Source organism: Humulus lupulus, chromosome 5 (assembly GCF_963169125.1).
Source record: "Humulus lupulus chromosome 5, drHumLupu1.1, whole genome shotgun sequence".
NCBI lineage: Eukaryota > Viridiplantae > Streptophyta > Magnoliopsida > Rosales > Cannabaceae > Humulus > Humulus lupulus.
In genome coordinates, this window is record NC_084797.1 from 27,244,848 (window position 1) to 27,268,642 (window position 23,795).

At 32.0% G+C, this 23,795-nt stretch overlaps 1 non-coding gene across 1 annotated transcript; it reads right to left on the reverse strand.

Moving 5' to 3' along the window:
- Positions 1-15,022: 15,022 nt before the first annotated feature.
- Positions 15,023-15,129, reverse strand: LOC133780901 (small nucleolar RNA R71). Its single transcript, XR_009869708.1, has one exon. It is a non-coding gene; the product is annotated as a small nucleolar RNA R71 (small nucleolar RNA).
- Between the last annotated feature and the right edge of the window lie 8,666 nt (positions 15,130-23,795).

Sequence of the window (23,795 nt, forward strand, 5' to 3'; positions counted from 1 at the left end):
TTAAAAGTGAAGATAAATTCTATATTTTTATAAAAACTTGTGCTTAAATAGAATATCTAATTTGAATAAGTGATGGTTTGATTAATTTCTACTATTACTAAAACTTGGAAATCAATGTACTTATAAATATTATTGAACTTATATTTTGTAGATTCTATTATCTTAATAATCTTTCTTCTACCATCTTGTTTACAATTATTAATTTAAGTATATATTGTCTTTAATATCTTTATTATTATCTTTTATTTTATTTTATTTTCTTGATACAAAAATCTCATCAATCTTTGGAGCTAGGTTAGAATTTATTAATTTTGGTTTAAAATAGTTTTCTTTTTTATTTTAGACAACTCCTTTGGGTTCGATCTCGTGCTTACACGAACACTATATTTCATATACGATTCGTGCGCTTGCGAGTTATAAATTTTTAAAACATACCCATTTTGGGTCCATCAAGTGCCAAAAATAGGGTCCAAATAATCTATTACATGCACGCCTATATGTAACACCCTACTACTCAGGGACCGTTACACTATGTATTTTAAATAATGTTAAACTCGCTAAATGAGTCATTTGGCCATAACCGTGCAACTAAATGTAATTAACGATTTAGGGTTAAAGAATTTGGTCAAATGTACCTTGTTTCATCAAAATGTTTACCTCACACATGAGATCCCAAAATACATTTAAAAGGTTAATTACAATGGAAAAGTTACAACCAGCTAACCTAAGTGGCAAAATAGGGTTTGACTCTAGTTCCTCTTTAAACCCTCGGCCGTGGTGGTTGAGCAGCCACATATGTACACATTGTCACCTAAGCCCTCCAACTCAAGAATGGTCCAACTTTCTTTTCCCTTTACCTGCACCATATAGCACCCATGAGCCAAGGTTCAGCAAGAAAACTCAAACATGCTCATAAGTTGTTAATAACATATTACCAAATCATAATAAGCATGCCTAGCAATAACCCTACTCATACATACATACCATCCTTATAAATGACTACAGCGTCATATGGGCCAACAGCCCAAGATAACCATCAATGAATCATACCGGGGTCCAATGCCCAAAATACATGCTTATGGAATCATATTGGGGCTCAGCACCCAAACACATGATTAATAAATCACACTGGCTCAACGCCCAAGGATATAGGACTAACAAGTCACCCCGAGGCCCTTTTCCCTATCCTCTGTATAACCAGCCTTGGAGCTAGCCCAACATGCTTAGCGCTGAGTTGTCCCTGACCAATAGATCAGTCAAGCGTATGATGCACTCCTGGTTAGACATAACCATATCGATCAGCGTTTAGCGCGCTGTTGACGTCTTTGACTCATAAGTCAATGCTTTTCGACCAGCACTCAACGTGCTAAGGTCGTCCTTGACTAATAAGTCAATGCCTTACGACCAACACTCAACTTGCTAAGGTCATCCTTGACTAATAAGTCAATGCTTTACAACCAGCACTCAATGTGCTAAGGTCATCCTTGACTAATAAGTCAATGTTGGGGTCCAGTCCTAGGATATGGGACTAATAAGTCACCCCAGGGCCCATAGCTCTATCCTCTATATAACCAGCCTTGGAGCTGGCCCAGCGTACCTGGCGCTGGGTTTTCCATGACCAATAGGTCGGTTAAGCGTATAATGCCCTCCTGGTTCTACATAACCATAATGACCAATGCTCAACGCGCTATTGTCGTCCTTGACTCATAAGTCAATGTTTTTTTACCAGCGCTCGGTGCTATTGTCAACCTTAACTAATAAGTCAATGCTTTTCGACCAGCGCTCGGTGCTATTTTCAACCTTGACTAATAAGTCGATGCTTTTCTCAATTATATAATTCTTACAGGCATTCATCGTATATCAAATACCCAGATACAAAGCATTCAACATGCTTAATCAACAATCACAATCACAAGCATAATCATAATCATAATCATAATCATAATCATAATCATAATCATAATCATAATCATAATCATGCACAAACTCAGGCGTTCATGCCCTATTCATGTTCTTGTTCAACAATTCGAGTGAAGCCATAATCACATCTATCACATATTGGGTGCAGTTTTCTTACCTTTGGTCCAAGTACATGTTACCAATGAACAACCCTTGAGCACGATCCTGGTTTTGAGCCCCTAGCGATAACCTAGTCGCAACCATAATATAAAATCCCATCAATAACGAGTAAACACAAGCTTTTGGACTGAGTCCTAGCCTCCGGGACGTCGAATCCTACCAAACCGGGTAGTAGGATCGATCCCGAACCCTCAAGTTTAAGTTCCCATCACTAAAAACCCATTTTGGCCAAAAAATCCCCTTAAGCGCCGCGACCCCAAGCCCCTGAGCCACGACCCCCCCAAGACAGAGGCCCAACCTTTTCTATGTTCGCGCCTAGCAACGCACCTACCAGGCGCTGCGACCCTAATTTCCCAACAACCAATTCTCCTCCTTCGTCAAGCCTGGGTCGCGGCGCCCAAGAACAAGGTTGCGACCCGACCTGGAACCCAGCCATTTCCTCCATTTTCCTCATTTCAAAACCCTCCATAAACCTATTCAAACATATCCAAATCCCAAAAACAAAGTTCCCAATCAACTTCATGGCCCAAAACCATCAAAACCCAACCTCCAAACAATCCAAAAACTCATCAAAACATAAAATCCAATTAAAGCTTAAAAACTCAAAAGCTTAAAACTTAAAGCTTAGATTACCTTCAATTAAGTCGTTTCTCGGCTAAATCTTCCGGCTATCAAGCTTCTAATCTTCCCTAGAATCGTTATGACTCCAACCTTGCTTGAATCCGAGTCCTAAAACTCGAGTTTCCTTCGAAAACGCTAACGGGTGTTAAATGAACGAACGAGAGAGAGAGAGAGAGAGGGATCGAATGCTGAACGTATTTTTATTTCTGACAGGTTACTTCGAGCTTAAGTAACCTCAAGTAAAATTGAAGACTTGGAGTTAGGGTTGGGCATGGGTTGGGTTGGCCGGGTTGAGGCTGTTTGAATGAGCCAACCCAATTACATCGACCTAGAAAATTCTAACCCATTTAAAATAGTTTTAATATGTAACCCAACCCTACTAATTACATTAAGGGTCGGGTTGGGTTATAACCCATTTAAAAAATCTACCAAGTTTATCAAGATCAATAATGAGATATCAAACTAAAACCTAAAATGAAAAAAATCATGTCTTAGTAGTTATCCAAATTCCAAACACAAGTCTTAAAATTATTACACCCATCCATTATCGCAACTAGATAGTTAATTGAAATTTAAACAAAATAAAAAGCTTGAATCCATCAATCAACAATGGCAATGGGTGTCGTGATGTTCTCTTTTGTTGTTGCATTCTCCTTAAGTTTATTGTCTACAATTCAAAAACTAAATTTACACAACTTATTGAAAATTAAAATCATCAAAGAAAGAACAATATTAACAAGTCATTTTATTTACCTTCTTCAAGAAACTCATATTTTTGTATATCATCCAAATATTCCTTTGTTTGAATCATTCATGACTCCCTTTAAAATAATATGTTCATGATACGCCAAATATACACAAAATATTTAATTATCTCAGCACTAATTTATTTTAACAAACAAATTAAGCAAGTAATATTTCTATCTTTTATTTGACAGTGCCAAATTGCCTGTAAAAAAACATAAGATAAATTAGCAAATACCCATAATATAAAACTATACATATATAAATGACACGCAACCAATAATATGCGTATTCATATATATATATATATACATACAGTAAGCAAAGCAGTAACAATACCACCTGCCAACCTATGTGCTATTCGACCCACCCAGCTACAACTAAAATGAAAATAAATAAATAAATATAAATCTTATAAAATACAAACAAACAAGAATCTTTACTTACCAAATAGTACCAGCTAAAAATTTAAACGTAATACATATACAATATATTATATGAATAAAATAAAAAGAGAGAGCCTACCTCCATCGGCTGCCTGTTCTGTATCCCATGCCCTCCACCCTTGGTCGACCGCCTTGAGCAAAGACTGCGTGGAGCTTCGCCTGGAGTCGCCGAGTAGAGATCGCGTGGAGCTTCGCTTGGAGCTGAGACTCGACTGGAGCCGAGACTGCTGCAGCTTCGCCGCCTGGTCAAGACTCAAGAGTACAGAGTCAGAGAATAAGATAGCAGAGAGAGGCAGGCGCTAGGCAGCGGCACACATTTAGATTTAGGTTAGGTTAGAATTTAGAAATATATTATTATCACTTATTAGTAATGTTAAAATTTAAAAATATATTATATATGTATTTTTTTTAATATAACATTAGGGTTGATCGGGCCGGGTTGGGTAAAATGGGTTGGGATTTGTTTGGGTCGTGACCGGCCCATTCAAGTGCGGGTTGTGGCTAAAATGGCTCAATCAAATTCGGGCTGCTCAAATTTGGCCTCTTCGACCCATTTTTTGGGTTGGTTGGCCGGTTTGGTCGACCCAATAACATTAATGCCCAGCCCTACTTGGAGTCCTAAAAACACCCCCGAGGGTAAAATAGTCAAAATCTCCATAATTCCCTCCTGATCTCACTAACTCCCAATATATCATCAAATAATCATTCCCATTACCCAATAACCCAGTAATGTACTAAATACCCAATATACCCCTTGACTCACCCCGAGTCAAGTATTGGTCCTGTTGTGACTTTCCCACTAGCTTTCTCCCTAGGATCGTCTCGTGTCGAGTAACCAAAATATAACCACATAATGATGTGGTCCTGTTGATCCCAAAAGAGGGTGTTTTAATATTTAAACTCGCAAGTGCACGAATCGTTTCGGAATATAATGTTCATGTAAGTACGAGGTCGAACCCATGGGAGTTGACTAACATCAAAAGAAACTATTTCAAACAAAGCAAGAATATTCTAACCTAGTTCCAAATATTTGATGAGATTTTGTTTTAGAAAAATAAAAGACAAGTAATAAAAAGATTTAAGATTAAATAGAAAAATGGTTTTCCAATGAGATATGTAAAATAAGATTATTAAGATATTAGAATCCACAAAATGCAAGTTCAATAGTATTTATAAGTATATTGATTCCCAAATTTAGATATAGTTGAAATAAATCACACTATATTTTTTCAAAATACATTTTCTATTCAAGCACAAGTTACTTTTTCAAAAAGGTAGGATTTTTCTTCACTTATAAAAGATATAATTTCTAAGCATTAGTTGTGTTACAACCTAATGAAACTACAAAAAATCAAAGAGATTATGTTTAGGCAAAATATGATACTTATGCTCTAAGAATTAGATGTGAATAATTTAATGAAAAACATTTAATCAAAGAATATCATATTTTTGTATAATGAAGAACTAAGTGTAATATGCTTTAACAATCAACTCTAGATGAAAAATGCATATCTTTGATAGAAAAATCCATAAACAATGTTGTCCAAATGAGAAATCAACATACAACAAAAAATACTATCTAGTTACATTTTGCTTCATCATCATCTTAATAACCTTTGAAAAAGATTAGAAGCTCATAACTAGATTGAAGTAACAAAATAACATAGTTGACATGCTCTTCAAAAGATGAAAATGGTAGAGAGAAACTAGTGAAAAGAAAAGAGAAAAATATGAGTAGAAGATGTTGAAAAGATGAAGAAGAGCTCCCCAAATGGTCTTACAAGACTCTATTTATAGGCAAAATATGGAGATTAAATTAATCAAATTAAAATAAATAAATTGATTAATTTAATTGTGTTGGGAAGTGGTAGGATAAATAGAGTAAGTGTAAGAGTATTGGAAAGATGAAATGTTTGGTTGGGTAAAAGATTAGTGAAAAGCTAGGGTAAAAAAAATGAATTAGGAATGTTTACTTAGGTAAGAAAAATAGGGAAGAGTGAATTGATATTTGAGTGAAAGTAAAAAATATTGGGAAGAAAAATGTGACTTTTTGGTCTTTTTGGTGGCTGTTTGGTGCTGAAGGAGTGCTGGGCCGTGGAGCTGAATTGGGAGCATGCATGTTGGGCCTGTGTTGGGCCTTGGCTTCATGCAGCTGATGGAGCAACGCTGGGAGAAGCTTTGGACAGGGGTTGATTGCTTCACGTGAGGTGCCAGCTGGATGGAGTTGGGAGGCAGCTGATTGATGAGTTTGTTGCTGCTGGGCGTTGGGGTGAGAACTTGGGCCGTGGAAGCTTGCTGATGCTGATGGAGAGACACGGCTGGCTGGGAACTTTGGAGGCTGGCTTTGGAGACATGTGGCGGCAGGAGAGGCAACATGTGAAGGCTGGGGCAAGAGGCAAACGGGCCTTGGGCCTATTTCTGGCGAGCCCACTGTGGCTGAAATGCCATATTTTAGCTATCTCTTTCAAAATTACACATTTCTCTTCTTTGCTTTTATTAATTTTCAAGCACAAATAGACCAATTTCCTACAAAATAAATATAAAATAAATCATAATATAATATTTTCAACTATAAAATAAATCAATTTAATTATTTGAAAATATTAATTATAACTTAATTTATATTTTACATTTAAGTTCAATAATACAACATTTTTTTACCACTAACTTAACAATAATAATTCAAATAATTAACTACAACATTTTACAACAAAATACTTATAAAAACACACAAAAGTATATAAAATCATGATAAGACTACTAAATTCAAAATTACTTAAAAACTTAATAAATCAATTAAAAACTTAAGAATTAAGCAACAATTAGCACATAAGAAGTGGTAAAATAACTCTATTTTGTAGAGTTATCAGGTCCCACACATATATCATATATATGCCAAATATACTCACAATAGGCCAAATTATGAAATGGGCCCACATGCATATTTAATACACCTAAACATGCATATCAAGTCATATTATAATATAACTCACATAATCATATAATGATACACGTATATATCACATAATCATATAATATCCAAGTCCCCAAGTCTTATTAGGTAATTTGGGATGTTACACTAGTGTGTGAAACAAAAGTTTGTTTTGAACCCTATGCTCAGTACCATAAATTATTCAGAATTTCTCAAAAATTTCCAGGATATTCTAAACAACTATAATATACACAGACATTAAAAGAGATTGAAATTCTAACTATACACATGTGAAAAATGATTGTAAGCATTGTCTATAATTTTAATAAAAATTGGTTCACTATTTAAAAAAAAATATACATATAATAGAATGAATTATAGTTCTATAGTATTTATAAATATTTATATCAATAATCTTTACATATATGACATCTAACCACAACGTTGACATAGATATATATTTACATGAGTACATGACATATATATAAAATACAATAATATTTAAACAAAAATTAATAATAAAAATAAAATAAGAATAGAAAAAGTCATAGTTTAGACAATACTATATATGCATCAACTATTTTTAGTTTCTAATGTATCTCATAATGTCCTTTGGTGAATTTGATGAAGAAAAATAACTTCAATTACTTGATAAAAAATAAATTACCACACAAATTTATAAGATAAAAAAAATAATATGTACGCTTTTATTATTTTTAAATAAATATGATTTAATTATTTAAATTATCATAAAATATCTTAAAAATATTCTATTTTAATTAATTAATTAATTAATTTTTGTTTAAGTTTATATTTATGTTTGTTCTAGTTTTTGAATTTGGCAATGACAACAAAAGATTATATATTATATGTTTAATATAATATTAAGTTTAAGTTTAATTAAATTTTATTTAATTTATTAAATATATGGTTGTACGCCCTGATTTTCCCACGGGCTGATTAGTAAGCCGAGCTCCGGCCTAACCATGATTACCTCATGATCATCCCCAGGGCCGGAGCTTCTGTCGTAATGTCGTGCCTCCTTAGCTCGAGGAAGTCCCAAGAGCTCGCCATCACCGTCCAAGACCGGGGGCAGGGATTCCGAAGGCCGAAGACCGAGCTAAGTATGAAGCTCGTGGTACGAGCTGGATATGGAGGCTATGACCCTTTGTGGGGCTAACACACGCAAGTTAAACGTGCATATATCAGGCATCACGTGTCTGATATCCCCCTGACTTCTCGGACACGCAGCAGGAACATGCGTGTTCAGACACCCACGACTGGGTTGGGCCGTGCGGCCCATTACCTCCTTACCTATTGATTTGACCACACTTATGTGTCAGGTTTAGGAATTAATCATGAATGTCACAGAATTGATACGACAGCTAAGAAGGTCACGGGATGACCTTCTTACCAACTTCCAGGTGTCTTCTCCTATAAATATGGAGACCCTGGGAGTTGATAGGGGTTGGAAAAATAATCTCTTGTAAGAAATACTCTGTAATCAAATACTCGATATAGATCAATAATATTGACTAGTGGAGTAGAAGGATTTTAACCTTCGAACCACTTAAAAAACGCGTCTTGAGTCACCTCTTTGATCATCTAAGATCATATATTTATTTCGGTTCACCTTTAGCACTAATCCCTTTCTCTTCTTCTCTTAATTACCTGTTGGCGAATAACCGCGTCAACAATGGTCTTATAATTTTTAAATAATTATCATTATAAAATAGATATTTTAAATTATTTAATTATTTATTTATTTAATTTTATTTAAGTTTAAGTCTTGTATTCAATCTAGCGTTAAATATAATAATATTCTGTTAAATATAAGAATATTCCGTTAAAGTTAACGACAAAAAATAAAAAAACAATTAAAACGAAGAATTTTTGTTATCTACACACTTTTTATATAGAAGAGATATACTAGATACAAGTAACGTGCAATGTACGTTTGCTTAGTTTTATTTACAGAATTTATTAATTATTTTTATTAAATTTGTATCATTGTCAAATAAATAAACAATATTATATATAAAAGAATGACATAAACATATTAAAAGAAAAATTAAACCAAAAAATTATTTATGATTTAAAAATATATATAATATGATGACTTTTTTAGACATAAATGATATATTTTATAAAAATTAAGAGTATGTATTATATATTATTGTTGTAATGCTATTTTATAATATTTAAATTTATATTAAAATAAAAATAAAAAATCTAATTTTGTATTAAATATTATTATAATAATATTTTACAATATTTGAATTCTTATTAATATAATTTGTTAAAAATTAGGATTATATATTATATATTATTACCATAACAATTTTCCAACAATATTTTATAATATTTGAATTTGAATATATATTAATATAATTATTAAATATGTTTTGAATTCTTATGAATATAATTTGTTAAAAATTAGGATTATATATTATTATCATAATAATTATCTAATAATATTTGAATTTGAATGTATATTAATATAATTATTAAATATTTAGTCTCATATTAAATATTATTATAATGATATTTTATAATATTAAATTTATATTAATATAATTAATAAATATTTATTTTTAAGTAGTTTTAAAGATATATTTCGTTAAAGTTAAAAAAATTCTTAAAAGTCTACACATTTTATATAGAAGAGATATATATGTGAATAACATAATCATATGAAAACAATCTTCTTCTTCTTCAATTTTTATCACTTAATTATACTAACGAAATCTATGTAGTGATATTATTGTACTTGATTTTCATATAAGTGATCTAATTTATTTTATTTTTTGGACGGAAAGTTCCTATCATGTTTTTTTATGAGTTAAAATGCTGTTAAATTCCTATCATGTTTTGATATTTATTTTTTGCTTCTAGTTTTCTAAATTAGCAACTAAATACTATCATATTACTAAAATATTGGTATTTGCTTATTTTTTAAAATTACTAATATATTATGTAGTTGTTATCATAATTTTGTTTTTATTGTTTTTTTAATTTAGTAACTAATTATAATTTTTTTAGTTTGTAAGTAGTTATGAATTTCGAGTTAAAATATAGTTACTAGATTAGTTAATGTGGCTTGTTTGTTAGATTTAAAAAAAAAAAAATTATATTCAAAATTTAAGTTAGTGTTATTTGTAAGCCTCATCGTTTTACTGGAACTTTTGTTATTGGTAACCTATATTTTTTTCAATTTTGTTACAGACAAATAATTAGTTACATAGTAACTAGTAACTAAGAAAATTGTTATACCGTGTTTTCTATATTTCAAAAATTAAATTTTAAATTCAAAATTTAACTTAATATCATTTGTAAGTCTTTTATTTTTTTAATATAATCGAGATTAGTTTATTTTGTTTATTATATACTACAAAATTTATGAAATCAAGTACGATTTTAAATTATTAGTAACCTATTTTTCTTTTTAGTTTTGTTGCAACAAATAACTGATTACTTAGTAAGAAGTTACTATGTCATGTTTTCCATATTTCAAGAAAGTTCATTTTTAAATTCAATGGATTTCCCAAATTTAAGAAGACAAATAAGGTTTAAAATTTAACTTTAGATTGAAGAAAAAGAAGTCAATTCACTGTAATTATAGTCATCTTGCCCAAATCCATACAGTCACCAAAATTACGATAATAATTGTTCTGCTTGGAGTTGAAGAAGGTTTAAAGTGAAATGTTTTGTTTCTGGAAGGAAAATTTTACACTATATGCATCATAATATAGTTAAATTTTTTAACATGCCATTATAAAAATTCTCTCACTAATGTGCCCCTACTCTATTTTGGACAAAAATACCCTCATCAGTTAAAAATAAGGAAAATTTAACACTTCACACATTTCTCTCTCTATCTCTCTCTCATCTATCATTTACAGCCATTTTCACAGTAACCTAAATAGCATTGTCGAATATACTGAAATCGGTGAAGAAATTGGTCTGCTCGGATCTGGAAGTTTCATTTCAAGTGAAGAAATTGCCATTCTTGGCGTTTTTGAAGAGAAAAAATCATGGGTAAGTATCCTTTCATTCTATCTACTTGTGAATATGAAATGTCATGGTTAGATATTAGATTCAAACTGTTCCGATGTTGAGTGTGGTATTTTTTTCTGGATTTTTTGATTTATTCTTCGGATCTGGAAATATGTGGGTGCCATTCGAAATCGATGGTAAATTGATGTTGAATCGATGGCATTTTGATGGTACATCAATGGAATGTCGATGCTGGGGCGAACATCTAATTTAGATGTTTGTTGACCCTCGTTTTGGTCAACGACACGGAGTCAAGAAAACGACAAAGAAAAATAATACAAAGCTTGAGAAAACAATTTAATGGAAAATAAAGAACACAGAGAATTATAGTGGTTCGGCCTCGGTGATTGGTAATAACCTACGTCCACTTGATACTATTATTGGTATTGAACTCCGAAGGTGTGATCAAAGAACTAGGGTTCCTGAGTTTCACAGACCTTAGAAGAAGAAAACAATACAAACGATGGATAATAGTAATATAATTCGAAAAAAGAGAAAGATCCTCTTCCTTGAGCTATTTCTTGTGTATTTATAGGCTCAAGAAGGGTTACATGAGTCAAGTAATAATATCTTCCCTTAATAAACGGATTTCAGGTCATAATGAAGAGATATTCTCGGATATCATTACAACTGTACAAATCTTTACATGAATGAACGGAGTTTACGACTAGTCTGGTCGTATATAAAACTTGATCTCCGCATGTAGAAATATTTCTAGTCGATAGGCGAGCAATATCTTTGCCACGTGTCGAAAATTCTTGCCACGTCATCAACAACTGTTTTTTGGATAAACATTTGCCCCCCAAGTTTATTTATTGCGACCAGCAATAAGTAAACTTAGAAACTAACATTTCGTATGCCCCACGAAATCTGTCAGAGCCTCTCGTACGTTCTCGAAAATTGTGACCCAATCACGTCCAATCATGCCTTTTCGGTTTCCAAGTAACCTTTCCGACGGCTATTACACTCCCCCATGCCTTGAAAAAGGTAACTCATGATTACTGATAACTCTACAAAATAGAGTTATTTTACCATGTTTTACATGCTAATTGTTGCTTAGTTCATGAGTTTTTAATTAACTTATTAAGTTTTTATGTAATTTTTAATTTATTAGTCTTATTGTAGTTTTCTAGATTTTTATATGTTTTTATAGATATGTTATTATAATATGTTGTAGTTTAATTATTTAAAATTAGTATTGTTAGTTTGAATGCTAAAAATATGATTTTATTGAAATTAAATGTTATGTAAATTAAATTTTAATTAATGTTTTCATGGGAGTTATATGATATATTTTATTAATGAAAATATTTAATTTTAATTTAGTTTATAATTTATTGTGTAGGAAAATTATTGCCATTGAAAAGCAAGAAAATCAAAGGAAAGATGGTAATTTTGAAAGAAAGTAACAAGAAAAATGGTGTTTCTCCAAAAGCCCAACCACGTGAGGCCCACTCTAGGCCCAACCCGTGGCCCCCCCTCCAACACCCAACCACCACATTGCTGCCATTTCCCTTATTGAGCCCAACAAAAATGCATTTTGTCCCTTTGTCCCCTATGACAAAAATGCCAACTTTTTACCCTTTTTCCTACACATTTTCACCACAACATCATCATTACACCCTATAATTTACCTCTACATACCATATTTATTTTATTTAATTAATCTAATCAATTTAATTAATTTAAATTGATTATTTTAATAAACTCACTTTGGCTATAAATATGGACTTTCAAGACCATTTTTGGGGTGCTTAATTTTTTGGTTACCATCTTTTTCTCTCATTTTCTCTCTACCATTCTCTCTTCCATTTGGGTTTTTCAAGAGCATTTTGCAAGTATGTATGTCATTTATTTTGTAATTTCTATTCTAGTTATGTGCTTCTAATCTTTTTCATAAGATTATTAAGATCATGATGAAGCAACTTGTAACTAGGTAATATTTATGTTGTATGTTGATTTCCCTTGTAATGCAACAAAGTCTATGGATTTTTCTTCTTCATATATTTCTTTCATCTTAAATATCTTGTATTTTAGATTGTTAGAACATTTTTACACTTTGTTCTTCATTAGTGCATAAACATAATATTCTTTGTGTAAGATGTGTCATTAAATTGTACACATCCATGCTTAGAACAAAAATATTATGTTTTGCCTTATAAATAATGTTCATTGATTTATTTGCTATTTCATTAGATTGATTTACACTAAATGCTTTGAAATTATAATTTTGAAAAGTGAAGAAAAATCCTATCTTTTTATAAGAAAATTGTGCTTAAAATTATAAATATTTTTGGAAAATGATAGTTTAAATTATTTTAACTATCATTAAAACTTGGGAATCAATATACTAATAAATATTATTAAACTTACATTTTGTGGATTCTAGTATCTTAATAATCTTTTCTTTTAATACTTATTTTCAACTCATTATTGGTTTATTTTCATTATCTTAAAAAGCTTTATTTTTCAATATTTCATTTTATGTTCATACTATTAAAACTCATCAATCTTTGGAACTAGGTTAGAATTTATTACTTTTGATTTAAAATAGTTTCATTTTCGATTTTAGACAACTCCTTTGGGTTCGACATCCTTGCTTACGATCACTATTCTATATGGACGATTCGTGCGCTTGCGATATATAAATTTTTAAACATACCCGTTTTGGGTCCATCAAGTTTTTGGCGCCGTTGCCGGGGAGTTGCAAGAGAAAAGAAACGAATTTATCTCAAGGTTAGTGAATTCTTCTACTAGTTATTTTAATTTTTTTTACACTTAAAAAAAAAAAACAAAAAAATATATATCTATAAAATCTAAAAAAAAAAAAAAAGATAAAAAGAAATTTGGGACGGTTCAACCACCCATAAAAAAAAATATATACTTATATTTATATTTATTGTTTTTTTTTTAGTTGACGGCACTTGTGCCTCCTATCTATCCTTTTAATTTTTATAGTCGATGGCACTTGTGCCTCCTAATTTTGTTATAATTTTGTTGTAATTTTATTTCTTTTATATCTTTGTTAATTGATGGCACTTGTGCCTCTTGACATTTGTTGTAATTTTCTTTATTTATATTGTTGTAATTTTTATTTTATTTAATTTCCGCAAATTACTAGTTGATGGCAATTTTGCCTCCTAGCTAGTTGATGGCAATTTTTGCCTCCTAGTCCTCTATCTTATGTTTAAGTTGATGGCACTTGTGCCTCCTAGTTTTTACCTTAATTTTGTTATGGTTGATGGCATGCTATGCCTCCCTACTCTTGCTTAAATTTTAGTCTTATTTAATTTTTGCCTTATTTTTCTTTGTCTTCTTTAATATTTTAGCGTAATATTGTGAAAAATACTTGAAAAAAAAAAAAAAAAAAAAACCTAAATCTTGTCCTTTCACCATAAGCAATTCTTGCTTAAAGGAAATTTGACCAAAATTCCCATCCGCCTCTACTAATTAACCTCGGGGAGTTGTTAGTAGTGCGCGAGTAAGTGGAATCAAATAGGCCTGGGGACAAGTAAACCATAAGAATTATATTGTTGTGAAATCTCTAAAAATTCTAAGTATGCTCTGTGGTTGCGGTTTTAACTGATCTTCCACATCAGAAAATTGTTTGTTTGAGATTATCCTTGTTGCCTTGTTTGTGAAAAATTGTATGCATCATTGGGAACGTAACTCTAAAAAACGATTAGTAAAAAGACGTTTATCTTTGTTTGAAATTGAAAGTGTTAGTAAAAATTTGAGCATCATGGAACCTATTGCTAATATTGTTGATGAAAATGTTGTGCCTGAAAAAACTTTGCTTAAATATTTTGCACCTATTTCATCTAATGCTCCTTCATGCATTGTTTTACCTACTACTTCTGCTACTCATTTTGAGCTTAAACCCGCAATCATTCAATTATTGCCATCTTTTTATGGGTTAGATAGAGAGGATCCTTACATGCATGTCAAAGATTTCTTAGAAATTTGCTCAACATTTAAATTTCAAAATTTTTCTGATGAGTCGGTCAAACTAAGATTGTTCCCTTTTTCATTAAAAGACAAATCAAAAGCCTGGTTAAATTCCCTTCCCACGGGGTCTATAACTACATGGGATCAACTTTATAATAAATTCTTACTGAAATTTTTTCCTATGTCTAAAACTGATAGTCTAAGGAGAGAAATCTCCGAGTTTTTTCAAAAAGATAATGAAGAGTTTTATGAATGTTGGGAAAGATTTAAAGATTTATTATTAAAATGTCCTCATCATGGTTTTGAAAAATGGAGACTTGTAAAATATTTTTATGATGGTTTGACTCCCTCTAATCGTCAAATGATTCAATCTATGCATACTGGAAAATTTTTAAAATTTCAAGGACAAGAGGCGTGGGACGCCCTTGAAGATTTATCTGTCAATTCACAACAATGGAATTATTTTGATCCTAGGTCTAGGTCAACTAATTCACCAAAAAGAGGAGGAAGGTATGAAGTAAAAGAAGAATTAGACTTAAGAACATCCTTAGATAAATTAGCGAGAAAAGTAGAAGCTTTAACCATAAGCCAAACTATAAACTCTCCAATTCAACCTAGAAAAGATGTTTGTTCTATATGTTCTAGTCCTTGCCATAATGCCCAATCATGCCCTTCCTACCAAGAAGCCTTTTCTGAGGAGGCCAATGCACTTCATACTTATGGGAAACCAAATGATAGCCCATTTTCGTCCACCTACAATCCAAATTGGAGAAACCATCCGAACTTTTCATGGAGACAAAACCAACCCCAAATGAATCAAGGGCACCAATACAACACACAAAACCAAGCTCATGCCCCACAAAATCAACCATATCCGCAACAAAGAAAACCTTCCTTAGAAGATACTTTACAACAATTTATGCAATCTACCCAACAAATCCTACAAAATCAATCTCAATCTATTACCAAACTCGAGACACAAGTAGGACAACTCGCCACTGCTTTAGCTGATAGAGAAAAAGGAACATTCCCTAGTCAACCTATCCCTAATCCAAAAGGTCAATATGAGATAGGAAAGTCTAGTCATAATGGAGAAGTCAAATCAATTTCAACTCTTAGGTCTGGAAAGAAAATTGTCAAACCCGATTACATACCCGAGGTTGAAAATGAAAAAGAAAAAGAAAAGAGTCAGCCTCCTAGTTCTAATCTCAATGACTCATCAAACAAAGAAACTCCAATCCATCCTTTCATTCCAAAAGCCCCATTCCCACAAAGATTACTTCCAATTAAAAAAGGCAGCCAATATGATGACATCTTAGAAGTTTTTAAACAAGTTAGTATCAATATCCCTTTCTTAGATGCCATTAAACAAATTCCTGCCTACTCTAAATTTTTAAAGGATCTTTGTACTGTTAAAAGAAACACTAATGTTCCTAAAAATGCGTTTTTAACTGAACAAGCTAGTTCCATTATTCAATATAAGAGTCTTGTTAAATATAAAGATCCTGGGTGTCCCACAATTTCATGCATTATTGGTGATCATTTTATTAACAAAGCTTTACTTGATTTGGGTGCTAGTGTAAATTTATTGCCTTATTCTGTTTATAAGCAACTTGGTCTTGGTGAGCTAAAACCTACCTCTATAACTCTTCAATTAGCCGATCGTTCTGTAAAAATTCCTAGAGGCATTATAGAGGATGTTTTGATAAAAGTTGATAAATTTTATTTTCCTGTTGACTTCATTGTTCTTGATACTCAACCTGTGGAAAATATGCATGCTCAAATTCCTATCATTTTAGGTAGACCATTCTTAGCTACATCTAATGCAATCATAAATTGTCGTAATGGTGTTTTGAAATTATCTTTTGGAAATATGACTGTTGAATTGAATGTTTTTAATGTGGTTAAATCTGTTGAGTGTGAAGAAGTGCATGAAGTTAACATGATAGATAGTATTTGTGAAAATGATGGAAATGACTTATTTGATTTTTGTGAAAAATACTTTGGTATGAACTTGCATGTTGATGACTCTAATGATGATGTGAATTCTTTGGTAGAGCCTATACCCTTAAATGAAACCAAAGTTGAACCTTTTTCACCCTTAGGTCATGTTCAATCAATTTCTGAGTCTCCAAAGTTAGACCTTAAACCTTTGCCAGAAAATTTAAAATATGCTTTTCTAGGAGAGTCTGAAACCTTACCTGTTATCATAGCATCCGCTTTAGATAAAGAACAAGAAGGTAAATTGTTAGATGTCCTTAGAAAACATAAAGAAGCCATAGGTTGGACCATTGGAGACATTAAAGGAATTAGCCCATCCATATGTATGCATAGAATCCATCTAGAAGAGAATGCTAAAACCTCTCGGGAATGTCAAAGAAGATTAAATCCAAATATGAAAGAAGTAGTTAGAGAAGAGGTCATAAAATTGTTAGACGTAGGTATCATTTACCCTATTTCTGATAGTCAATGGGTTAGTCCAGTTCAAGTTGTGCCTAAGAAGTCTGGGATCACAGTTGTTGAAAATGAGAAAAATGAATTAATCCCTACTAGAGTACAAACAGGGTGGAGAGTGTGCATAGATTATAGAAAGTTGAATAATGTTACTAGAAAAGACCATTTTCCATTGCCTTTTATTGATCAAATGCTTGAACGATTAGCTGGCCATGCATATTATTGTTTTCTTGATGGGTATTCGGGGTATAACCAAATCCCCATCGCCCCAGAAGATCAAGAAAAGACTACTTTTACATGCCCTTTTGGAACTTTTGCATATCGTCGCATGCCCTTTGGATTATGTAATGCACCTGCGACTTTTCAAAGATGTATGATTTCGATTTTTTCTGACATGGTTGAAAGATTTCTTGAAGTATTTATGGATGATTTTTCTATGTTTGGTTCCTCTTTTGATGAATGTTTGCACCATCTTTCACTTGTTTTAATTCGTTGCAAAGAGAAAAACCTTGTGCTTAACTGGGAAAAATGTCATTTTATGGTTAAAAAAGGAATTGTTTTAGGTCATGTAATCTCATCTAATGGAATAGAAGTTGATAAAGCTAAAGTTGACCTTATTTCAAAACTTCCCCCACCTAAAACTGTGAAAGAAATTAGATCATTCTTAGGCCATGCCGGTTTTTATAGAAGATTTATAAAAGACTTTAGCAAAATTTCTCGGCCTTTATGCCATTTACTTGGAAAAGAAAATGCTTTTGTCTTTGATAGTAATTGCCATGTTGCCTTTGAAAAATTAAAAAATTTGTTGACTACTGCACCCATTATTCGACCTCCTGATTGGAAAATACCTTTTGAAATAATGTGTGATGCTTCTGATTATGCTATAGGTGCTGTCTTAGGACAAAGACTTGAAAAAATACCTCATGTAATTTACTATGCTAGCAAAACTTTAAATGATGCTCAATTAAATTACTCCACAACCGAAAAAGAATTGCTTGCTGTTGTTTTTGCATTGGAGAAATTTAGATCTTATTTGTTAGGATCTAAAATTATTGTCTATTCTGATCATGCTGCATTAAAATATCTCTTATCGAAAAAAGATGCTAAGTCTCGTTTGATCCGTTGGATCCTGCTTTTACAAGAATTCGACTTAGAAATACGTGATAAAAAAGGATCTGAAAATGTTGTTGCTGATCATTTATCTAGACTAGTTGTTGAAACTATACATGATTCCACTCCTATCACTGAAACTTTTCCTGATGAACAATTAATGCATATTTCTTCATTACCTTGGTATGCTGATATTGTTAATTATTTGGTCACTAAAGAAATACCATCTCATTGGTCTAAGCATGATAAATCTAAATTTTATTCTGAGGTGAAAAACTTTATTTGGGATGATCCTTACTTGTTTAAATACTGCCCTGATCAAATAATTAGAAGATGCATTCCAAACTGTGATCAGTCTAAAATCATATCTTTTTGTCATGATCATGCATGTGGAGGACATTTTAGTGGTAAGAAAACAGCTGCTAAAGTTTTACAATGTGGTTTTTATTGGCCTACTATCTTTCATGATACATATGTTTATTGTAAAGCTTGTGAACGTTGCCAAAAGTTAGGAAGTTTAACTAAAAGAAACATGATGCCTTTAAATCCTATTCTTATTATTGACATATTTGATGTTTGGGGCATTGATTTTATGGGACCATTTCCTAACTCTTTTGGTAATCTTTATATTCTTGTTGGAGTCGATTATGTATCTAAATGGGTTGAAGCTATTGCATGCCACACTAATGACCACAAAGTTGTGCTTCGTTTTTTGAAAGAAAATATATTTTCCCGTTTTGGTTCACCACGTGCTATAATTAGTGATAACGGTACTCACTTTTGTAATAAGCCATTTGAACATTTAATGAAACAATATGGCATTACACATAAAGTCTCAACACCATATCACCCACAAACTAATGGTCAAGTTGAAGTGTCTAATAGGGAAGTTAAGCACATTTTAGAAAAAACTGTGAATCCAACTAGGAAAGATTGGTCCTTAAGACTCATTGATGCATTATGGGCGTATCGTACCGCGTACAAAACGCCCATTGGCATGTCACCCTACAGACTTGTGTATGGGAAGGCGTGCCATTTACCTGTTGAGTTAGAACATAGAGCCTTCTGGGCAATTAAGCAGTTAAATTTTTCTTTAGACAAAGCAGGTGAGAAACGAAAGCTTCAACTCAATGAACTAGACGAAATTAGGAATGATGCATATGACTATTCAAAAAAGTATAAGGATCGCATGAAATTTTACCATGATAAAAATATTTTGAGAAAAGATTTTTATCCAGGTCAGAAAGTCCTTTTATACAACTCTCGTTTGCATTTATTCCCGGGAAAGTTACGCTCTAGGTGGTCTGGTCCTTACATTGTTCGTATTGTTTTTTCACATGGAGCTATTGAAATTGAAAATCCTAAAAATGGTAATATATTTAAAGTTAATGGACAAAAATTAAAACCATTTTTGGAATTAAAAACTGATGAAGTGGATGAGATACTCCTTGAGGACCCTGTTTACCATGCTCTTTGATTCCTGTGTGATCTTGATAACTTGTGTTTTATTTGTATTGTTGTTTTATGTGCGATTTAATTTTTGTTAGTTGTATCCTGTTCTATCTTGTTCTATCTTCGCAATGCACAATATCGAGGTACGACCATTCTAAACTTTACACTCTTGTCAATTTTAATTTATATTTATATTTTGACACATTGAGGACAATGCTTAAATTAAGTTTGGGGGTATCGAGTTTTATTGTGTTTGTTTTGTGTTTTATTTATGTTTGCTTTGCATTGTTTTTAATGTTTTGTGTTTTATTTTATGTATGCTTGTTTGAAAAGAAAAAAAATGTTTGTTTGAATTTTTTTTTATTTATTTATATGTTGTGGTTTTGTTAATTTTTTTTTTTTTATTTGTTCATTTTCATAAAAATTCAAAAAAAAAATAAAAAATAAAAAAATTATTTACAAAAAAAAAAAAAAAAATTTGGTGATATTTTTCATTTTCAATGATAAAAATTCTGATTGAGTTTGAAATTAATTCTCTTAAAAATATGAATAATTTTTAAGCTTTGTTTTTAATTATAGGGTCAATTTTGCTTGTAACAAAAATTACATTTTTCATAAAAACTCTTATTTCCTATAAGTTTAAGTGAAAAATAATTTTAATAAAAACATATTTTCTAAAAGCAAAATTGACAATTTAATTAATTATATAAGCTTAACTTTTATTCATAATAATTTCTGAGAGTTATTTTCATTGTGCAATTTTTGAGAAAATCATTTTTATATCACCAATAAAAAAATATATATATATGTGTATTTTAATTTTTCTTTTGCTTGAGGACTAGCAAAACTTTAAGTTTGGGGGTGTGATAACTCTACAAAATAGAGTTATTTTACCATGTTTTACATGCTAATTGTTGCTTAGTTCATGAGTTTTTAATTAACTTATTAAGTTTTTATGTAATTTTTAATTTATTAGTCTTATTGTAGTTTTCTAGATTTTTATATGTTTTTATAGATATGTTATTATAATATGTTGTAGTTTAATTATTTAAAATTAGTATTGTTAGTTTGAATGCTAAAAATATGATTTTATTGAAATTAAATGTTATGTAAATTAAATTTTAATTAATGTTTTCATGGGAGTTATATGATATATTTTATTAATGAAAATATTTAATTTTAATTTAGTTTATAATTTATTGTGTAGGAAAATTATTGCCATTGAAAAGCAAGAAAATCAAAGGAAAGATGGTAATTTTGAAAGAAAGTAACAAGAAAAATGGTGTTTCTCCAAAAGCCCAACCACGTGAGGCCCACTCTAGGCCCAACCCGTGGCCCCCCCTCCAACACCCAACCACCACATTGCTGCCATTTCCCTTATTGAGCCCAACAAAAATGCATTTTGTCCCTTTGTCCCCTATGACAAAAATGCCAACTTTTTACCCTTTTTCCTACACATTTTCACCACAACATCATCATTACACCCTATAATTTACCTCTACATACCATATTTATTTTATTTAATTAATCTAATCAATTTAATTAATTTAAATTGATTATTTTAATAAACTCACTTTGGCTATAAATATGGACTTTCAAGACCATTTTTGGGGTGCTTAATTTTTTGGTTACCATCTTTTTCTCTCATTTTCTCTCTACCATTCTCTCTTCCATTTGGGTTTTTCAAGAGCATTTTGCAAGTATGTATGTCATTTATTTTGTAATTTCTATTCTAGTTATGTGCTTCTAATCTTTTTCATAAGATTATTAAGATCATGATGAAGCAACTTGTAACTAGGTAATATTTATGTTGTATGTTGATTTCCCTTGTAATGCAACAAAGTCTATGGATTTTTCTTCTTCATATATTTCTTTCATCTTAAATATCTTGTATTTTAGATTGTTAGAACATTTTTACACTTTGTTCTTCATTAGTGCATAAACATAATATTCTTTGTGTAAGATGTGTCATTAAATTGTACACATCCATGCTTAGAACAAAAATATTATGTTTTGCCTTATAAATAATGTTCATTGATTTATTTGCTATTTCATTAGATTGATTTACACTAAATGCTTTGAAATTATAATTTTGAAAAGTGAAGAAAAATCCTATCTTTTTATAAGAAAATTGTGCTTAAAATTATAAATATTTTTGGAAAATGATAGTTTAAATTATTTTAACTATCATTAAAACTTGGGAATCAATATACTAATAAATATTATTAAACTTACATTTTGTGGATTCTAGTATCTTAATAATCTTTTCTTTTAATACTTATTTTCAACTCATTATTGGTTTATTTTCATTATCTTAAAAAGCTTTATTTTTCAATATTTCATTTTATGTTCATACTATTAAAACTCATCAATCTTTGGAACTAGGTTAGAATTTATTACTTTTGATTTAAAATAGTTTCATTTTCGATTTTAGACAACTCCTTTGGGTTCGACATCCTTGCTTACGATCACTATTCTATATGGACGATTCGTGCGCTTGCGATATATAAATTTTTAAACATACCCGTTTTGGGTCCATCAATTACCCCTTTCAACACATCTCAGCTTCTATAAATAATCCTCACATTTACCTTTTAACTTTTTACTCGCCATTTTCTTGCCAAGAACTCTCAAGAACTCCATCTCAGAGCTCAAAACTTCGAAGGTCTTCCGTCGCTTTTCTAAGGATCCTTTGTCTGCACGCCTAAATTCGTTCTATTTCAGAACCTCCAACCTTCATCCAGGTAAATTTCTTCAACTTTTAAACCCTTTGAGATGCCATGCATATTGCTTTTGAGTTCTGAAACTTTTTGTGTTCTTGGGTAAAAATTCGTGAGGATTTTATGTATACCGTTTGATGCTTGATAGGGTAGTGTAGTTTCGCTCTATAGGAGATAGGAACCAGTTTGATAGTCAGGATCATAGTTTTAGGGCGTAAAATCGAAGTAAAAATTCGATTTTTAGGCTTGCTAAAAAACTGGGTTTTTCCCGCCCCTTTGGAGTTGAAAAAGCTTTTTTCAGAAAAACTTTTTACTTTCACTTTTTGATCCGTTTTTCAAACTGTTCGCATAAAACTTAGTGTTTCGGTTAGAATGCTGCTGGTCATAGATGCGAGCAATGTTATTCCAACTTTCAACATAAGCTCCCAGGTTGTGCGTCTTATCTCCTCCTTTCTCTATTTGTAGTTTACATGCAAGACCCGTGGGGAAGTACGGTCTCACAGGGGTGACCCTAGTCAAACCCAACCAAGACCAAAGGGCGAATCTTCCTGAAGGTGCCTCCAGCGCCTGGTCGAGGTTTCATATCGAGGCAGGGGCTACCTTGCCTCTTCACTCATTTTTTCAAGGGGTGGCCAACTATTTTGGAGTTGCCCCCTTTCAAATAACCCCAAACAGATATAGGATACTCGCTGCACTCTATATCCTGTACAGCCACAAGAAATGGCCCGTGCCAACACCTCATGAGGTCAACTACCTGTTCGACCTCAAATCCAACCCCAACCAAGAAGGCATGGGGTTTTTTCACTTCTGTCATCAGGAAACCGGGCGCACCTTCCTGACTGACACCACCCACATCTCAAATGTGGGGAGGTACTACCAGGAGTACTTCCTCACAACTGATATGATCGCAGACAATCTGGCCTTCACACAAGGAGGTAAAACATTCGTATCACTGGCTGTTACTTCTTCACTTAGTGTTCCCCTCCACATTTTCTTAAACTGTTAATGTCTTCCAGGCCCATGGCTGCGACCAGACCCAACTCCGGACATTGAGTTGAGATCGGTGCTCCTAGCCAGCATGACTGACGCAGAAAAGAGTGTCAATCATCTGGTTACGGAGGCTAACCTTAGGTTGGTTGGCCTCTTGGCCCCTCAACCGGACACGAGGGCGCCTTCAGCAGGGAGTGCCTTTGCCGAGGAGGAACCCGAGCAACAACCTCCAGTGTCACCTCC